Source organism: Ostrinia furnacalis, unplaced genomic scaffold, assembly GCF_004193835.3.
Source record: "Ostrinia furnacalis isolate ACB-3 unplaced genomic scaffold, ASM419383v2 OfSCF3526, whole genome shotgun sequence".
In the NCBI taxonomy this organism is placed as follows: Eukaryota; Metazoa; Arthropoda; class Insecta; order Lepidoptera; family Crambidae; genus Ostrinia; species Ostrinia furnacalis.
Genome location: NW_021133765.1, coordinates 258,390 through 280,155, shown reverse-complemented (window position 1 = coordinate 280,155; position 21,766 = coordinate 258,390). Strand labels below are relative to the sequence as shown.

General features: G+C 36.3%; 1 protein-coding gene across 1 annotated transcript in view; it reads right to left on the bottom strand.

Annotated features, from left to right (window-relative positions):
- Evi5 (ecotropic viral integration site 5) overlaps positions 1–327 on the bottom strand; it is a 38,135-nt gene extending 37,808 nt beyond the window's left edge. Inside the window, exon 1 of the mRNA XM_028311636.1 lies at positions 213–327. The gene's annotated coding sequence lies outside the window, so the exon portion shown is untranslated. The remainder of the gene's footprint in view (positions 1–212) is intronic.
- Positions 328–21,766: the final 21,439 nt, after the last annotated feature.

Sequence of the window (21,766 nt, the reverse complement as noted above, 5' to 3'; positions counted from 1 at the left end):
AATCGTAGTAAAGGTTATTGTACTTAATTTAGTTCTAACTTTCGTAAATACAAAGAGCTTGGTGGGTAGGTGTAGGTAGATATCGATTCTAAACTAGACGCAGAAAAACACCACGTAGCACTTTATTTTAATTAATTACACTAAACTAAACTAATAATGGTGGCAACAATGGTAAATAAATAAGAATAATATAAAATCTAAGTCGTACTTACATTACTCTGAAAAATCTTGTCGTAGCTTCTAATATTCGGAGCCGCCCAGCTGGCAATCGTGAAATGAATACACACCAATACACACACACATACACACACACATCAACACCAGACTCACCAGAGACAGTTTGAAGTTTAATAGGGATGTTAATAATAGACCGGTTTTATCGAACTTCGAATGTCAACCGAAATAATCGATTCATATACAGTGTGTCACGATAAAGTGTACAAAAATGAAAATAGATGAAACTAGACCTATTTTTGTCGACATAAAAGAAGTCAAAAATTTTTTGAGTTGTTTTTTAATTTTTTATAGATTTTTTTTTTCATCCGATTACTTATTGCAAAAAAAACGTAATAACTTTTAAACTAAGAGGTGTATCCTGATAAAATAAAAACAGTAATAATGCTTAATAACAGCCGATACTAAAAAAATACATAAAATACTCAGAAAATGGCAACAAATAATAAAAAATTGATACATTTTGAGAAAAATCTGCCCCCATAACAAGTAGTTTTTATTACTTTGTGTTATTCTTTATTATTACCTTTGTAAAACAAAAAATCGCATGTCTCTATCCCTATCACAACGTTTGCAATGATCGCAAGGCCTGGCATGCAGGTAGATGTTATGACGTAGGCATCCGTTATGAAAGGATTTTACGAAACTCCACTCCTAAAGGGGTAAAACGGGATCCACGCGTACGAAATCGCGAGCGGCCGCCAATTTTTAACATTGTTTAGATATTAGCAGACAAAAACTAGTTATTTAATATTAATTTAAAAAGCTCAACTTAAAAAAACATCTATAAAATAAAAAAATGTCCATAACATATTTATTTTGAAATAAAAACGTGTGTGGCAATCGTGTAGAATTGTAGCTCATAAATACCAAAAAAATATAATAATAAATACTGTTTTGTTAATTCAATTTTCTAAATAATCATAAGTATAACAAATCAATCCTTTTAAAATAAATATTTATCAAGAACAAAATATTATAAAATATTTTAGACATCAATAAAAAAACTCATTACTAAAAATTAAAGCCTGTATTTAATTACTATACCAAGGAAACAAACATATTATCACGCACTGTCAATTCATACAACACACATTTATTTGATTTTTTTATTAGTTTGTTATAATCGATGACATTCGATGATTTATTAATCGATACTGTATGTACAATGTCACATCACTATTTAATTTTTTTAAACAATTGGTAATGGACTTGGATATTGTTGAATGGCCACAGATAAAGATAGAGCTTATCAGTCGAGAACACGAACGCTTTAGTTTAATTTTTCTATTCTATTAAGGGCAGATTTTTCAATCGTCAGATAACTTTTATCTGAAGAATAAAATTGTCATTTTGACATATTTACCATACTAAAACTGTCAATGTGCCAAACTTATTCTTCAATTAAAAGTTATCCGACGATTGAAAAATCAGCCCTAAATTCATGAAGGATATGAAATAGAATGGATAAATTCCAAAAAGAGAAAATCAAGCAAAAATACATACGCGTTTCTTTTATTTGCTACTAGGTGGCATTGCTTGAATCTTTAGTAGGTACATAAAAGTATGATTTATTTGAATAAAATAAAGATACGTAATATTAATACTTTATAATATTAATAGTATTGTTGTTTAGTTAAAACATAGAGTTATTTAACTCTATGAGTTAAAACAATTAACCAGCACATAGCTTCATGACTATGTCAGCAGATGGCACTAAAATATGAATTCACCTATAAGCCAGTTCTATCTTTAGTCAACAGATGGCGCTAAACTTCTTTGTCTGTTTCTTGCGGATCATTTATTTTTATCCCACCAAAAACTTAAATGTAAAAAAGCAGAGCCAAGTTCAATACAAAAATTATGCTTGGCCGTGGGCTTCACCGCAAAAAATGTTACCACTTAAGAAAAAAAAAAATAGAAACCTCAATATCTTTTGAAGACTTTTCCATAGAACCCTCATGTAACGGGTGTGGTGAAAAAAAAAATTGTGTTTGAGTACTAATATTTGTGTGTAAAAAAATACATCTACGTACCAAGTTTCAACATAGCTCTTACAGTTTCGGAAAAAAGTGACTGTGACATACCGGACGGACGGACAGACATGACGAATCTATAAGGGTTCCGTTATAAAGTTATTCAACTATTGTAGGTATTTTTTTTAACCTCTGCTTGAACTTGGCTTGCACGCTGCGCTGCCGCGTGTCTAGATAATTTACCCGACTGCTCCAGATGGAGGGTTATGTTTTCTGAGTGTGTGTATGTATTATATTTCTTTGGCACGCTCTACAGCCTAAACGGTTTGATCGATTTCAGGGTGAGAGGTGTCGTTAAATTCGTCTTTATTGTGAGAGTGGCACAGGGTAGGTCGTTTCTAGTACCCAAGGCGCCGACCACTATGCGGCAGAGGGAACACTCCAGGTTTTTAGTGGGTTCGATCCCTACATAACCTGCCGTCCCCCAGCCGGCGGTAGGGATGGATAGGCCATTTTCCTGGGTAAAAAAGAGTATACATTAAAATTGAAAAAGAAAAAATAATAAAATGGTCGATTTTAGGCGCCATAACATTGTGTTCAAAAATGTTTTTTTATCTCAAAACCACGTCAAAACCTATCGAGTATAGGGGTATCAAAATCAATGCCCCCCCCCCGGCTTTATGACATTTTACACTTCCAACCTGGAGCATAGGTCTTGCTACTCCACTCCTGGCCGGCCGGTTAAGGCAAACCAGGAGGCGAGGGCCAAATCAATCCGGGCCCTCTGGAGATCGGGGTCCGAGGTGTCGCCGCGCACCTACAGCTTGCCACTAGCTGTTCCTGCGGTTTTATTATTATTTTTTATCATAAACTAGCTGACCCGGCGAACTTCGTACCACCTTAGCGTAGAGATTTTCTTTATATTTTTTTCCGTAAAAACCTTGTACAAAGTATTAGAAAACTACAAAAAAAAATCAGCCAAATCGGTCAAGCCGTTTTCATGTTATGTCGTGACAACGGAAAACGGGTTTCATTTTTATTATAGATATTATATTATTATTAAAAACAGATAATTAACAAAAACCCAATTACTACTTACTCCATGTCCCTATGTTGAGAATGATTAAGTCGTTATTTAAAAAAAAATAAGATCAGATACCATAGTATTGGGGGAAGTAACTGCATTAACCCTTTTCTTGGCATTGTGCATTTAGAGATACGTTGACCAAAACAAAAATATGGGGGAGAAACCGAAAACTATTTTTAAATGTTTTTTTAATATAACGTTAGCCCAAATACTACAGATTGTGTTACACAGTATAGAATCGCTACAGGCTGCACAGATTTAATAGTAATATTCAAAATGTCAGACCGTTGACAGGCATCTACGCATCGGCTAATAATTTTTATTATTTTCTGTGTTTTTTTCAAAGAATATTGGTGATTATCTGTAGTAATATGGATAGTAAATAAAGGTTTCTTGATGATAGTGCTGTTTTTTCATCCCAAAACTTGCATAATTATTCTTGTACGATGCGGATTGTCCGAATGTATCTCTAAATGCACACTGTCAGATACGTAATGATTTACTTTCAATTTTGAATGTATCCTTGAAGACACATTGCCAGGTTTTCGTTGAATTTATTTTATGATTTTTTTCATAGATTTTATCGCATAAAAAAGGGATCATGTTATTAGTTAGTAATATTTAAAGCTGTAAATTATATGCCGATGTGAGTTTTAAATTCATGTAATAAAAAATTATGTTTTTTGGACAACTTTGTGCTGCAGCAACAAAATCAGGCGCGCAAAATGCTGGTTCTGGTTCCAAAATCTGGAACCAGGTCGAAAGTCAGTGGCGGTGACACTTCAGATGATGAATTAGAAGTCGCACTTAGCCTACTGATTCTCTTGGGTGGTTATCTTCCTACTCCAAACAACCCAGATCACCCCCAAAAAGCGAGCAGCCTGTTCAGGCTGCTGCATGCTTCTGGTTATAAAGCTGGTGATTGAAGAATTTCAGCCAGTTCGACTGCTGCATAGTTTCCCAGAGAGTTCTAGAGACCCATTTCCGCTATCTTGCGTTTCCACTGTAAGTTGGGTATCAAATTATCTTCAATCGAAGACGTGAACACAGTTCGGTACCAGTTGGCGTCAATATCCCTCGTATTTTTTTAATGGTCTTGCAAGATTCCTGTGTCCTATCTACATTTGCTTCTACTGGATGGTAAGAGGGGTGTGAGGTTCAGGAGGTACTCCAACGACGCTGATGGAGTGGTTCTCATACATCCAAATGCAGCTATACTTGCAAGGCGTTACAGACTTTGAAGTGGCTTTTTTACTTTGTTTTCAGTTTTTTGTAAAAGATAATTAATTTTTATTTCTCAAATAAGGAATAGCTTAAGGTTTTGTAGTAATTTTCATTTATGTAACTAATTTTTACTAACAAATAAACCATGTTTTAATTTCCTACAAAGCTGGCAATGTGCACTTAAAGATACATACTATATTTCCAAAACTACATACCTAAGATTTTTTTTCGTATTTTTTACATGATGTTTATTCGTCCTTAATCCAATATTTATAGTGTAAATCACAATTATTAACCAAAACCGTCTTTGCCAAGTATAGGGTTAAGTGAGTTCTACTTTAGACTATTTGCAATCGAAAAGAGTCACAAATCACAAAACTCGTGTATGGCCAAGTAGAATTTGGGGAAGGTTAAGGGATGGTTTAAGAGAAAGCACGCTACTCTTCGTTTGGTTGCTTCAAAGCAGAAAGGGGTTCTGTTGGAATAAAATCGTACGTCGTATTCCCCGAGGTGTACTCTGTGGAATACCGACACAGAAGCCACTTAACGGCGGTGATCAATTCCCTGGAGCGTAGCTTCAGCGAACGTGGAATCATCGATCAATCTTCTGGCGCGATTCTCAATCCAAAGCAGCCAAATGGTTTTAGTAGAACCAGCCTGGCCTGTCTACATTTTAAGGTGGCTATTTTTATGGGCTGCCATGGTATGGTATGGTGCATAACGTCTATATGATTACTATTACCTGCTACAGGTGTGTGCTTGTGTCACATTGTACTAAGTCTTTTATAAAACGCTTATAAATAACACTTTTCATCCGAGCACATGCAATCCGCTTTCCCAGAACAAGCATTACTCCCCAAAGAACAATAAGCATATCTTGGTCCTGACAACAAGATATTTTATTTGAAAGAAATCCCGCATAAACAGAGGTCAGTGCAAACTCCAGTGGAGCATACTGAAGTCACGCTATCGCAGTGAGCGAGCGACTAAACTCTGATTTATATTCACTCAGCGCAGTGGCTCCGCTTTCTGCACCTCAGCGCTCACTGAACCAGGGCTGTCGGCGACCGCACACGACCTACGAGACAAACCATTTACGTAGCTGACGGAAACTTAATTCCTTAACACATTCCAACTTTCGTGCGCATTCCTCAGTTGGACTAAGTTTCCACGGAAAGTTTAATAAAAGTAAGTATGCTGTATTCGGCGCGTCAGTCCTAAAGGAGGCTAAGCGGCTGCAACCCTCAACTAATTTGTGATTTGGCTTACTGTCCGTGCCTAGATGAAAGTCCTACCCGCTGTAATTTAGCATTAGAATTAAGTGCCATTAGGAGCTGCCAGTATTTATCTGCAATAACTTGATGTGTCTGTAAAAGTGCTCTCGTAAACAAGGTTTCACCATGTTTTACTTACAAAGATGTAGCTAGCTTGCAGCGGCTTTGTGCGATTGAAATGCTGTTTGCCACAAAAAGAGGTTTCTCCCCTTTCGAACTTGCGAGGGGGGTGAGATTTGATTTGCGCTTGTGTCGCCTCCAAACGTGTCTGCGCGACTCATTGTATCTAGTTTTAGAATGTTGTGTTTACTAATATTGTACCTACTCTCTGTACTGTTTTTTTTTTAAATTTTATTATCGTTGGCCGGCATTCCTTTTCCAGAGGTCGCGTCGCGGGTTTGATTGCCGCACAGTACAAACATTTGTGTGCATTGAACATACTTGTACATTGATCTGGTTGTTTTCTGTTTATTATATCCGTTGTATACATACGACATTATAATTATGTATAGTGCCTACCTATGACAAGCTTTGCTTAGTTTGGGACTAGAGGCTCACTGTAAAATGTCCAAACTTCCAAAGATATTTCTTTATTTATTATATGGCAAGGAATTGGCTAATAATTTAGGATATTGTAATTACACCGATTGTGACTAACGGACATTTAAATTCAAATTCTTTATAGGTTCAAATAAATTACCGTGATCTAGGTATTGAACCTGGAGACCTCGTCGTACCACGTTCAAGCAGTGGCGGGGCAAGACCTAAATTTGATGTGGGCAAGACAGATTTCGCGAGGCCTTGTTCTGTGGCGACCTGAAGACGGATTTTATGAAATAATAAAAAAAACGGGTCAATGGTCTATTCATTGTCAGTTTCTGATTTCTTGATTCAGTGATTATTTTTAAAGGAATTTTGCGCCAAAGAATACTTTGTCACTTAAAACCGTGTTGTTGCTTAATTTTGTGTCTGATTATGGCTGAATTTGTTTGAAAAAACAAATTTTAACTACATTGTTTACCTATCAATAATTTATATTTAATAGTATTTAAAAGTTGAATTTGACATGTGAGCAAAATTTTTGATGCGCGAGGCCCCCTGTTCCGCGAGGCCGTAGGCGGTGGCCCACGTCGCCTACGCCTTACGCCGCCACTGCGTTCAAGTCAATTCACCACATCATTACCTACTTAAGCCATCAGACTGAGTTAAACTGCACGTAAAAAATTAAGTATGCTAGACGTTGCAGATACGAGTACGAGTTATTTGATGTCTCCCAGAATTTATTTTTAGCTTTGTTGGTTTGAGCTATGCGATAGTTAGTCAGCGGGGCCGGGACTAATCTAGCAGCTTTGTCCGAGGCACTCGTTCTGAGTGGCTTAACCTTCCGCTGACCCATCCATCTTGAGGGTCCGTCTAACTAACCTACTATCTACAAGATGTTTATGAGCGAGGTGATTAAACAGTTATTATAAATACAGAGTGATTTTTTTATGAATCATGAAGCGCTCTGCAAAAGATATGTAAGTATTGATTTTGAACGTTGACATTCATACCTGTGTTCATACTGCTTAAAGCTGTAAGTTAAGCATCACCTACTTAACTAAGTTGTATTGTTATTTAGTGCACAATCTGAATGAAATGGCCCAAAGCATACCTTTTGTGCACAATCTGAGTGCAGTCGCCCAAGTGCAACTAGGTGCAAGAGTGCCTATTTTGATTCTATCCTCAGAATCCTACAATGTGTATCTTCTCAGAAATGCTTTCAAGAGTCAATACGATAACGCTTCTGAAACTGGATACACCGAGATTCTAGGTAGACCTCACGTTGATAGCTCTATTCCGTTTGTAAATATTGCAAAGCATTTAAATCCTGGATTCCTGGACTAAGTCGGATCAAGCCTCAAGGCAGCTTCGCCTTAATCCACGCCTCAGTTTTATTTCTTTGAGCAAGGTTGTTTTCTAGTAAAAACAAACAAGAGCAAGCAACTGAAATGAGTTTCATTCTTACTTATTTTGCCGCAAAGTTTGAAGCAAATGACGCGAGTGGATTTCAGTTTGCTTTTTTAATTCAATAACTTAAGTAAACATTAAAGAAGCAGTGCCTCATAACCTAAGTCCTAAGTTATTAGGCGGGCTTGGTGTGTTAGAGTCCTTAACAACAACTTATGAAAAAAAATGATGCTAAAACGTTCATAAACTTTTGGATTCAATTTTCAAATGATAAGAACATAATGTTACAGTGGCCGTGGATTCGTTTAGATAATGCCTCCCGCTGAGAAGGCTGGTGTAATTATACAGCGGTGAATGTGGGTTGATTTACTAGCCAGTAATGGAGCTTACCCTCTCAATTTTGCACACTAAACGTTTTTGCCGAATGTGCAAATGTTCGCCGAGGTTTTCCGAATTCATTTTGTGTTAAACTGCCGAAAGTGAAACTGTCTGCGGGTAGATAACAGTTTCAATATTTTTGGTGAATTTAATAGTAATTAATGTAATTAATCGCAATGTTCAAAATCAAAATATTTTATGTTGGAACTAGCTTTTGCCGGCGACTTCACCCGCGTGAAATTTAATTGGGTGAAATTTAGTGTCACAGATCGGCATAAATTATTTATAATAATTATTTATAATTTATATTTTAACAATAATAGGTAGGTACTGTAAAGTTTTATCAAAATCCGTTCAGCAGTTTTTGCGTGAAAGAGTAACAAACATCCAGATATCCATACAAACTTTCGCATTTTATAATATTGATACTCGTGAAAGTTGTGAGATCCATGTAATACCAAGTCCAGGCCAGGAAATCTTTAATTAACGTTTTACATAAATATATTGACTTGGCCATCGCACTAAATAATTTAATTTACACGTGTTTTCATGCTGGCTGGACTTGGTATTACATGGATCTCACAACTTTTTACCGTAGAACAACTGAGTTGCGAGACTTGGTTTTTTTGACAAGTATTGTTTTTGATGGTATTATTGTAGTTTTAGTAATTAGTGATTTGACTCTTTAGACACGGGATCGGAAGGATTCACGTTATGAGTTTTTTACAATTACAATTAATTTTTTGAGTTCTTTTATGACATAGAGGTACTATTTACTGTGGATAGTTTGTTGAGAAGTAGTTGGACATTTTTAATACGTAAATAAATGTCTTTATTGTTGATGTAGGTAAGCGTTTATCTCTATAAATCTTAGGAATGTCTGGTGCCAAGTAAGTAGGTTGTCCCTGAAAAGGCTAATTTTCAGGTAATTACGGGAGTTCTGAAACCGGTGACAACGTCTCAGACATTGTGCCTTTGATCTAACACTCAGCGAGAGGAAACAAAACTTTGTTGATCCTGATTACTTCCGGAACCCATCTATGTATATACCAAAAGTTTTAAAATTGAACACTAGTGATTCGCCCCGGACTCGTTTGTTTTATCGAAATGGTGATTGTTGTAAGTAGGTGTCACAATCCATTATGCAACTTCGACTACCTACCTACCTACATATTTAAAAAAATAAACTCTCAATTCAAGAAAGTATTTGTAATGTTTAAAAATCAAACAAAATATTAGGTACCTACTAATTCCCAAAAGCTTCCGATTCAATACCCGAGCCAAAATTTACATGATTTAGCGGGAGAGTTTTCAAACTAGAGTGATTTATATGACCGGTCACGAGGAACGTAAAAACTATAACTGCAGAAGTATTTGCTTTGCGGAACTACTATTTTAATGAACTGTTACTTCGATAACTAAGTAGGGCGTAAAATAAACAACTTAAAGACACACAGCCTCACACAATTCAAGATTTATGTTAAGTTGTGCGACAGAAACACAGCTTGAATATTATTGTCAATTTTATATTTTGCCTAGGTAAGTAATGTAAAATTCCTAGGGATTGTATAATAATATGTATACCTACTGTACTGGCCCACCAGCAATGTGTAAAATAAATAGATTTTGGCCTGTATATTAATTCTATATACAGATTGCCAGTAACACATAAAAGTATGTGGTCGAGTTTTTTCAATTTAATTATCCGATACCCATTACATTGCGGCACACATGAAAGTATTAGTGAGTTTAGTGTTGAGACCCAATAAAGAACTTAGCACTAAGAAGCTTTGACTACAGTTCAGCCTTCAAAGTTATAATCTCTTCACGAATTCATTCCCTCTCAGTTCAAATCTTTGACAGTCTTCTTTGTCTTTTGTTAATTATCTGCTTTGGTAAATTACTTTTTGTGAAATACATCCGATAAGAAGTTATATCTACAAGGAGGCTCTTTATCAAGGTTTCTCACTAGGTTAGCTTTATGCTTCTACTCTATACCTGAAGATTTAGCAAGTACCTACTAGACAAGTTATTGGAAAAAAATGGCGCAGGAGTGTGCGGGAATTTTAAATAAATCTGAGTTATACTACTTTACATTATAATGGTACGTTAATCGATTAAGAGCATCAGATTGCTCCTCTCGGTTGCTCGCAAACCCCTAGCAATGTAAAAAATATGTAAAACTGACATTACATAATTATGTAATGTTTATTTATTTACACAACAACAACTTGTGTACTAGCAGATAGTCTGTGCCTTTAGTTTGTTACGAATTGTTGAGCTCAAATCTAACACCTTCAGGTACGTTAATAGTTGCTGTTACCTAACCTTGAACAAGTCTCCAGCTTCGTAATAAACGGATACAACAATGAAGTAGGTATATTTCAATGTTATTTTAAGTTGTCGTATAAATTGTAATGTTCAGTGTAAAACGTTGTAGCTTTCATAAAGGCTTAAATTGATTTGTTACTCCCACCTAAAAAGTACTCTGGCCCATTTTACAATGCCTTATATTTTAGCACAACCTTCTAAAAATTGTTGTCCCCAGACGTCTGCCCGCGACAATGTGACCTACCGCCTACATTTGTACCTAGACTATTTCTATTTGTAGACATATTGTCTATTTATGTCTAAATGCACCAGAAGGTTACCGTCTATTGCATAAGCATTTTTAGGTTCGGCCTACATTCGTGACACAGCTTTCAGTAAGCAAACTGTAATTTATTGAACGGTACTATGCAAAGACCTGAGAAACATAGAGACGAGTTAGGTACACGTGTATTAATATGTTTCATGAAAAACTTTCATACACACAGCAGAAACTTTCATTGTTGAAGTAAGTTAAACTTTACGTTTTAATCTTCTTCTGTGAGTGTATTCGCGTATTTGTATAAGTTTATTAATTTATTTCGTAATTAATTTTAGTTGACTTTGAAGGCTAAGTTTTAAGCAGACTGTTTTTCGTCGCTTTATCTATCTTACTGTGACATCGACATCATAAAGGTAACAAAGGCGCTGGAGGCAGGCCGTTACCTACCGGTCAGCATGATGGAAATCATTGGGGAAGGTCTATGTTCAGCAGTGGACGTCTTATGACTGAAATGAAAATAAATGATGATGATGATGTTAAACGAGGAAGTGATTTTAAATAATGTAGTTAATATTTTATTTTATTTCGAATATCCGAAGGCATTGCTTGCATGCTTCTTGATGCATACAAGAACTGTAGGATTTAAGCCGTTACAATCAAAATCCAATCCCTTCATTACGAGAAGGATAAGGTAGACTTTGAAAACTGCAGGGTTCAGATCGGCCCCTACGTCGCTAGTTCAACAATTCCAAAACAAGTTCCTACGTGTTCACGCGACAAAACCAACGTGACGTTGTTTTAGACTTTACCAAACTTCAATTAAGATTTAGTTATGTACAATGGCAGCTTTAATTGAACTTTTACCCCATTTCGTTGTTACAAATAACTTTGTCGGTTGTTGGTTGTTGTAATTACTTAGAGAATAAATTCTAAACGGAATTGTTCTTGAGTTGTGACTTGTGAACTTGCGTCGAGTTTTTTTGTAGGCACTCACCTCTTTTTTAGCGATAAGGAAATCATTGGGGGAGGCCTATGTTCCACAGTGGACGTCCTGAGCTGAAATGATGATGATAATGACTCACCTCTTTTGTGAACGTAATGTTGGTGGCTATGTGTTAATAATATAGCTAGCTTATCTGACTCCATAGTTTTATCGCCCGCACATTATTAATTTATATAAAACAGCATTTAATTAATCGCACCATCACAAGCCCGCATCTCGTTATACTCGTACTTAGCTGTTTATGAATGTACTGTCCTAACCGAGCGGCAGTGGGCGTTCTTTGTGTTTTGATAAACTTATAACAAAAAATGTGAAAGTTGAGGGAAATTAGACATTGACCGGCTGTCGTCTGCAAGTCGGTAATTAAGAAGGGGGAACGAAGGAGGACTGATGGAGGTGGGAGGTCGATTTTCAATTTGCATTTGAATCACCGTCAGGGCGCGTGGGACCCATGCCACCAACAAAGGCCACAGATTAATTTATATGCAGTACAGTACACAGTACGTAACTACACAACACAGGCATAAAAATGAAACATTTTTACAGCTAATCTTGGTATGTCTGTGATGAATTGACGATTCCTCAAGGAATTTAATAAAATGAAAGCGAAATCTTTGTAGGTAGAGTTCATGAGTTTGGCACTCTTCGTGTTGACTTGATTTGCGTACTTTGTATCCTTTAGGGATTGCCTATTCTATGGGATCTGAGAATTGGTTGCTTAGCTCCAGAAATTTTCGTTATGGTGAAAACACTGTTATGACAATTGCAAAAATTAAAATTAGTAATTTATGTTAGTTTAGTTACGAAAATTAGCGAAGTCCAAGGAACATAAACTTTTTTGATGATCAGATCATTGAAGGTGCTCTGGCAGTTCTGGCACTGACGCTTAAGTGCCAATATTAACGCTGTACGCCGATGCATGTGCTGATACCGCACTAAATAAATAAATAAATAAATGCCTTGCATCGCAAAATGTACTTTTACTGCTTCTGGCTACGTAGAGTAGAAGAAGGTATACAATCATCAACCGAACGTTGAAATTATACAAATTGAATCAGTGGAGATAAGCACTTAAAGTTTGTGAGGCACGTTTGGAAAATTTTAGTGACGTTATGGTACCCACCTACTAACGTGTACGAGTAGGTATCTACCTAACCCACGCACGGAGCCTGGTTCTGTCTTTCCAACTTCTGAGTGCTTATCTCGTTTAACCGAAACAGAATTCTCTCAGCCAGTGTTTCTCAATCGGTAAATCGTGACCTAGCGCTGGGACTGAAAAAAGTGCTGCTGAATATATTATCCATCCTAGACTGCATCCCACTTAACATCAGGGGCGGTTGTGGTCAAATACCTGCCTTGTTATGCATAAAAAAATTATTTTACTCATAATGTGAGCATCTACTGCTACTATTTTAATTATAATAAATAATAAAATCTTTGGACAATTTCACACAGCGCCAGCTAGCCCCAAAGTAAGCAACTTAATGCTTGTGTTATGGGTGCAGCTTAACGGATATACTACTTATAATATACTTTTTTTTTAAATACATACATATTATACATAGTAACACCCAGACCCGTCACAGAAATTAAAATTCATCATTTCAATTTCTGCCCGGCCGGGAATCGAACCCGGGACCTCTCGGCATAGTAGTCTGTTCTGAACCACTACACCAAACGACCGACGAAATTATAGTAGGTAGTTTTAAAAATCAGTGCACATTCGATGATCACAAAGTGGTGAAAACCACTGACAGTAGGTTAGGCTTAGTAGTAGCTTGATGTCGGCGGCTTTATTTCAAAAGAATCATGTCGACCACTTAAACTTTCTATGACTTTTGAAAACATGTCAAAAGTCGACATTTCATGTTTGATGCCTTTGGTTGGTTTGGTTTCAGTTTCAGGCGAAAAAGAGTTACAGAATACAGCTTTAGTTTTTTACAAAGGATGCATATAAAATAACCGGGAACATGCTTAAAAAGTTTGGAAAGCGTTGCTCTAAGCGATGCAAACTTCGCTAGTTACATAACGGCCTAATTACGCTATTAGGGCAGTTACACCGCAAAAGAGACATTCGTTTCTCTGCGCCCGACTTGCTGTAGTTTTTGCGCCCCAAATGTGCTCCCGCGAATATTCCATAACTCAGCATTAACATTTAGTTAATGGTTTTAAACGGGAAGTTTACCTACAGATGCTGAAGTTTTTCATCGTTTTAGTTGTAGGTAGGGAGAATTTGTGGATTTTAGAGAGAACAGAGGTGAGCTCGTATCTTTTATTGTACCTATTGTATAATACAGTAGGCCCAAAGGACTAGGAAACTAAAAGGGCAACGATTCCTTCCGAATCATTGTGTGCCCATAGCCTTGGGTGTACCGCGGTTTTCATTTCAGAATCCGAAACTTACTCAAAGTAGACGCAAAGTTCTCGGGATTATCTCGGCCGCCCGATACAAGATTACTCTTCGATAAAGTATGAAAAACGGGAAACTCATTACATGATAAATCATCATTATTGCAATTGAATATTTTGAGCGTGACAACATATTAATTTGCTATCAGTAGAATCTATTAGAATTTGGTTTGAGTTTCAATATCTATCCTTTAAGCGGATTATCTTGAACACATTTCGCCTATCTAATGGATACGGGAACGGCGTCTTATCTTATAATCAACCGATTCACACGCTGGTGCACACCTAATTTAATGGCTTTGTGTCTTAGGTACAAAGAACGTGCTAGTCTATTTACCTAGTTCCTAGACTAATTATGATATCTCGTCTTTTGTAAGGATTTCCTAATATTTATATGGCGTTGAATACCCTAGTTACCAATTTAATTGTATACGTTTGAAATCCCTCGACGATTTTACAATTGCCTTCAGTAGAACACATCAGCTGTAAGCCGCGCGGTTCGTGGATATAATTTATGAACATAATTGAATAAAATGAGAGGAATCTCCAAAGGAATCCTTGAAATAGAGATTTAATCTTCGATCGTATTTTAATAAGATAAGGGACAGGCATGGAGTACAGGTGCGGAATCTATTGATATTCAAAGCAGCTTTTAATCAAATCGAAGCAGAACTCCGTTCAATTTGCTCTTAACTGTCGATCGGTATTTTTTATTTTATTAAAATCTTCCAGACGATGTTCTAGAGCTCTCACCTCAGAGAAAATGGAGGATATTGAACAAACTGCGCTGTTAGAATGTGTGAGAGAAAAATATCGTTAGACACTTTTGGGGTATTATTTGGCCTGGAATTTATTACCCATCAAGTAAACGGAAACCAAAGTTATTATTTTTTTATTGTTTAACAAGAATACCACCATTTTTATGTAATCTAACTCTGCAAAACTTTTTGAGATTAGGTAGTCTACTTATGTTAGCCAGACGTGGCCAGACCGTGACTGGGATTGCATTACGAAAAGGCGTCCAAGACTGATCAATTTCAAGTATAATAGATTACCTATTACTATGTTACATTGAAATTTAACCAATCACTGGCTTAAATCTATTCTTGATCCAAGTTCAACTTGGATCATTGTTTTATAACACGATCGTAACCTAATTTTTTGCAATGATCTTGGAATTTCATGAAAAGTAAATAGGTAGGTAGTCGAGACATCCATTTTATTAGTAAATCCGGAACACGAAGTCGTTGAACCCCTACTTGCCGTACATTGCAGTTCGACTGTACACCGGAAATATTTTTATTTAGAATATCCTGTAGAGAATATTTTACAGCCCTGCAGTTTACGATTTCATATTTCGAATTTATTTGCGCGGAAAATACACTCACATACCCCTCACATTTGTGAGTTTCACACGTAGTATTAGAAGCTGTAGCTATAATAGTTCATGCAGTCAAGGACAACCAAATAGTCATGACAGTTCCATTCGTGACTTAATTATAAGGGCCCCATAATTATACTTCGGTCCCTTAAAGCCTCAAACCATTTATTAACGGTTGTTCCGTTATTGGACAGCCTGCAAACTATGTGGTAATCACTTTAGGAGTGACGTCGCTATCCGTCGTCAGTCACATTTTTTTCAGTGGAGACTCGAGCAGTCATCTAACTGTCTACAACTGTGTAAACTCAGCTTAGAATTTTCTATGATTTGACGTGCTACAACGTGATGGCCGCTGGGGCTGAAAAGTTCTCGAGTGGTGATCACGGGCTAGAAGATGTAGAGTGGGCAGGCCCCCTACTACGTGGACCGACGATCTGGTGACGGTCGTGGGAAGTAGGTACCTGGATGCGGGCATCGCAGGAACGGTAGTTATAGAAATCCAAAGAATCCTGGACGCAGGTTCAGCAGTGGCCGTCATTTGGCTGGAACGAATAGGAACAAACGAACGAAAATGCCGAAAAGTCGCAAGAGTCAGCAAAGGTGAATAAACCTTTTGTGGCATCTCCTTGACCGCGAACCCTAGAATCTCTATATTGTTCATGCATATTATTGAGCTCATCACATTACCATTTTGTCCCTTGAGGGATCCGAATTTGTAGTTTGATATGAACGAACAGGCCAGACGACAGGTTATTGAAATGGTATCGTAGTAAGGTTTATAAGTAAAATAATTGAATACTTGTAATTTCTTTAAAAAATCCTTTGGGCCTTTAATTACATTACTGGAACGCACTGAATATGTAATTAAAACATTTGTTTACATGATATTATACAGCGAATACTTTCAAAAGGCGATTCTTGGAATACCTACTTGCAATAGAGATATTATTTACTAGAAACACTCGTTGCGTCCCGCCCGTGTAATGTAGTCAAAGGAATCTAATGGCTAAACACCTACAGAATAACAATGCGTTGGATATTTGATACCGTTATTCCGTTATTATCGGATAGGTGCTGACTGGCAGTGCATTGGCGTTGTGTGGCACCACAGAGGTACTGTGGTAGCGGACGGAAGCGGCAGGACGCACACGACCGCAAGGCGCAACTGTATGCTCATATGTAGACTTATGATATTACTAGACAGGCTACGAACTGACGCTAACTTTGTGACGCTTATCAACGAGTCTAGTGTGAACAAGGGAGAGGAGAAATTATTATGCTGTAATGCCCTGCGAAGTAAGTCAAGAAACTAAACATTCGTATCAATTAATATTGGGAATCCTCTTAGTTTACATTACGTAGAACAGATTTAGAGACAATAACTGGACAGAACATGTTTTTATTCTTAACGAGGAAGTTCTTGCCCTTCATCACACCTGGTGGAAACTGATGATTAGGCTGAAGGTGGAAGGGAACTTCAACTACAGAGGAACTATGGCTTCCTACCTCCAAATGCTGACTGACTGACTGACTGACTGACATAGTGATCTATCAACGCACAGCCCAAACCACTGGACGGATCGGGCTGAAATTTGGCATGCAGGTAGATGTTATTACGTAGGCATCCGGTAAGAAATGATTTTACGAAACTCCACCCCTAAAGGGATTCACGCGTACGAAGTCCCGGGCGACCGCTAGTTGTATTACACTCGGCATCAAANGAGTCCAAAAAAAATGTATAAGGGCTGTCTGTGGTGCTAAATTTAGAGATTCTTGCAGACCACTGTTCAAAAAAATGTCACTATTGACTCTTACCTGCCTATACATCAAACAGATTTGTATATTTGTTAAAAATAACTTAGGTCTTTTTTCAGCAAAACAGGTGGTCACTGTAAAACAATTGAGGGAACGTCCTATAAACCTACTTCAGATTCCCCTTTGCAGGTTGACAATGGTCCAGAAAAATTGTTATTATATGGCCATTAAAGTTTTTAACTCATTGCCCGCGGAATTAAGAGGGCTTAGCGGATCTCAGTTTCAAACCAAACTGCATGCATGGCTTGTGGAGAGGTCGTTCTACTCATTAAATGAATATTTTAATTGTAATGTTAAGTGACATACAATAAGTACATTATTATCCTGAGGTGACATTTTCAATATGATATGACAATAATTATTCAATATGACATTCTGTATTAGTTTATAATTTAATTAATGATAATTTATTAGTTTTCTGTTTTTAATCAATTAATGTAATATGACATGTTAGTATTATTTTCGATATAAAGTCTACTACACTTTTTAATATTTGCACGCTTCCTAGTTTGAGCAAATTTCAGTGAAACCTACCAAATCTATGTAAGACCACTTATGTACCTGGAATTACGCAAATAAAGAAATTTGATTTGATTTGATTTGATTTGATTTGTAGTACGTGCGTTACTTAGCATTACTACGAGAACTATGACTTTCATTCTCTTTTAGGTATACTCATTATTAAACAATTTGGTATTTTATTAAAGGATATAGCAAATTATACGTACATAATGTTTCACAATATAGCGGTTCGAAAACAATCCTAGCAAATACACGAACCGCAAGAACGCATGTACCCACCTGATTTAATATATTTATTCTAGTGCTTCCAGCTAGCTTAAAGTTCAGAGCTTTTGCGAATTGCGACAAACACAGGACATATAACAACTTTTGAACACAACCTTACTCACTATGTTAGTGGGATGATGCTGTTTTTTGCATTTCAGGAGGTGTAGATTCCCCCCCAAGCTTTCAGGTCACTCACAAAATCATTCCTGGAAAAAGCTTTCAGGAATTTCAAAGAGATTTTGTTTTTCATCGTCAAGCGTCAGATAATCTGAGATGATGTGTACTTTTGTCCTAAAATCTTAATTACTTTGCGCCTGTTTGATTGCAACATCGGACACTTTATAATGAACGCCTAAAACAAGCAAACAAGTTACAAATAGACAAATAACAATTTTCGCTCAGTTAAGTGAGTTGATTATTTAAAGTTTGTGCTAAACTAAAATGTAAATAGGGTAAACCAGAGAGTGATTGCCCACTGGTAGTGATTGCCCGCTTTAAGAATAATATTGTCAGGTGCTAACTTTGAATCACTCTAGTTAGATTTGAATTTACTAAGTAGATGGCTCCGAGATCAATGTACAGTAGATTTAAAATTTACAATAGGAAACACTAAAACAAAACAGTTATAGCGGATTTTGTCAAGACGGGTGAAAATGTTACTCAAACAGGTAAAGACTTTAACAATTTTACTAAGGAATTACTTGCTTAGAGGTTAAATTTTTTTTGCAAGTTATTTAATATTCAACTAATGGTGTTAGTCATGATCAAATTATAAGTGTTTTCTCCATTATCAATGAAAATAACTGATAAAATTTGATTTCTAACGGTCATTTTAACGGTGGGTAATCACTGCACGTAAATCTGTATATTTTTAGTTATTGCCCACCATTATTTCAGTTATTGCCATATGTTAATGTATAGTTATTGCCCAGGGCAATTATTATTAGAGTGTTGCCATCATGCAGTAGCAGTGTTTAAGTTGCTCATTGCTAGACTTGTTTTGCAATTTACAGGCTACATTTTATTTTCAATGTTGAAATGGCTTTTAATGTTTCATTTTCAGTATGCCAAAGACTCCAAAAGTTCAACATAGCATAGAAAATTTGCAAAAAGCGATCGAAGCTGTACAAGATGTATCCAACAATTTATTTACAAGATAAATTGCTGAAAAATGTGGTTTGGCTTGAAAAAAATTATAAAAATTAAAACGCAAATACAAAAAATGAAAATCCTACGTTAAATCTACTAGTGAAAATGTTAATTGTAAGGAAATACATAGATACAACTTTAGGGAAGAATAACCAACAGCTAATTGAACATTCTGAGCAACCACTTGAACTGATATCAAGAAGATAAAAAAATAAATACATATAAAATTTACATATAAAATTCAAATTTTTGCGTCATCTATGTTTTGAAGTAGATGATTCCGTCTCTACCGATTCTGACTCATCAACATCAGCTCAAGAACTATTTGATAATATAGTTAATAAGGCCAAACGCAATTTATTTTGAAGACTGTACTACTAGAATTTTAGTTTAATGTTTTGTTTTGTTTATTTAAAGCCTATTTTGTCATTTTAAAATTGATTATTTTATTTTAAGATACTGGGCAATTACTGTGCTTTGATGTGGGCAATTAGTGTAAGTAATGGGCAATGACTGTACTTTTTGGAGGATTTTAAATTTATTTCAATATTTTTTAAGTTACGTAAGTTTTAACTAAAAACTGTTAATATTCTGTTTAACAGTTTATTGAGTTATAAGAAAAAAGTCATAAATGGTTGATAATTAAAATACTTTCTTTAATTTTTCATCTCAATGTGTTTGAAATCCCTAAGTGGGCAATAGCTATACGGTTTACCCTACATACACTTACGAATATTTAAAAATTATGTAGGTATGTATCGAGTAGGTTTAATGCTTAAAGCATAAGAATGGACTTTTAGTTATTAAGTCTTAAGAGATGGAACACCACATGTGCAAGAAAAGTCTTTATATATAAAAATCAAAGCTAGTAATCAAAGTAAATACGGCCCTGCAATATAAACAGAGGGATGAGTGTGAGTTTACAACAAACGTTGTCACTAGTGAGCGTGTATGACGGATTGTACAGCGCCCCTAGCGGAAACTTTCAAGTACTAAAATCTATTCTTCTATACTCTATACTAATATTATAAATGCGAAAGTAACTCTGTCTGTCTGTCTGTCTGGCTTTCACGCCTAAACCACTGGACCGATTTTTATGAAATTTGGCATAGAGATAGTTTGAGTCCCAGAAAAGGACATAGGATAGTTTTTATCCCGGTTTTTGAAACAGGGACGCGCAAGATAAAGTTTTTCTGTGACATACTAAATTCAACGCGGGCGAAGCCGCGGGCGGAAAGCTAGTTTTCATATAATTTTTTAACGCGCTCACGGGTGAGAACGTTTGGTGTAAACTCACACTAAATCCTCAGGTCCACGTGAGCGAGCGTGTGTACTTGCCTTAGCTCGGAGTGGCTCGGGCGTGTGTGCGCACTTAACTCGTTCCACGCCACGCGATCGGGGCACGCTGAGCGCCCGCTGACAGCTGTGAGTGAGGTCCCAGCCTAAATCGTGCCGAGTCCCTATTGTATCCACTGTCTCCAATAAAATATGCATTCAATTGTAACGGACCATTTTAATTTGCTTCTGAATTTGAAAAATGATACTCAAAGTTACGTACGAAATCCTTCTGGTTTGTGATGATTTTCTTTTAATGCTGAATTTTTAATTTCATTTCAATAATTTTAAGTTTCTTGCCTCAATAATTTTAAGAACGCCTAGGGTCAGTCGCTATGATTGATATAATAGTGCCTGCATAGATGAATGTTTTAATATTCTAACTTCAGCCACCATAAATCTTCAGAACTCCTAAGGAATCATAAATTCTAGATATAAGATAGTGATATACAAAAGTTATAAGTCGATGCACTGGCACTTGGCACATCGAGATTACTGAGTTAGGTTTGCGGTTTTAGAGCGTTTCAGTAGCGTCTAGGTGTATACGAGTATGTACCTAGTATTAGGGCAGTTGCAGATCAGGCGTTTTTTACTTATTTAAAAAAATAGGCTTTAAAAAAATGCACATGAAAATGTTTTGAACGATAGAATAAGGTTTGAAGTTTACATGCAACTGTACTGGTCAACTCTAACTTTGGTTTAAATCACATTATGAAAGATTTGTAGAACGACAACGTACCTACAGTTAATAATTTTAACACAGCAGTTGAAAATAATATAATAGATTTTGGCTAGGGTCACGACGACAGCGTCAATTAATGTTTACAGACGTCCATACGCCGACGTCAACGTCTGAAGGAGAGTCCACACTTTTTTAAAGAAGTTGTTGGCGACAGACCTTTTTTATATGCGTTTTTTGTATTTTTTCTTTTGGAATGTTTTTTATATTTTGACGCTTTGTTTTTTTACTTTTTTACTTCAGTTGTTCATTAAACACCATTAGACAAAGACGTGTTTCAATATAGTAAAAAGTGGACATCTCCAAATCAATTAAATATATATAGGTATAGTAACGGGCACACCCGGTGCCCAACAGAAGTGATAAAAATAGCGTAGGTACTTTAATTAAATTCGTCTCATTATAGTAGTGATACCCAAATAGTAAAATGACC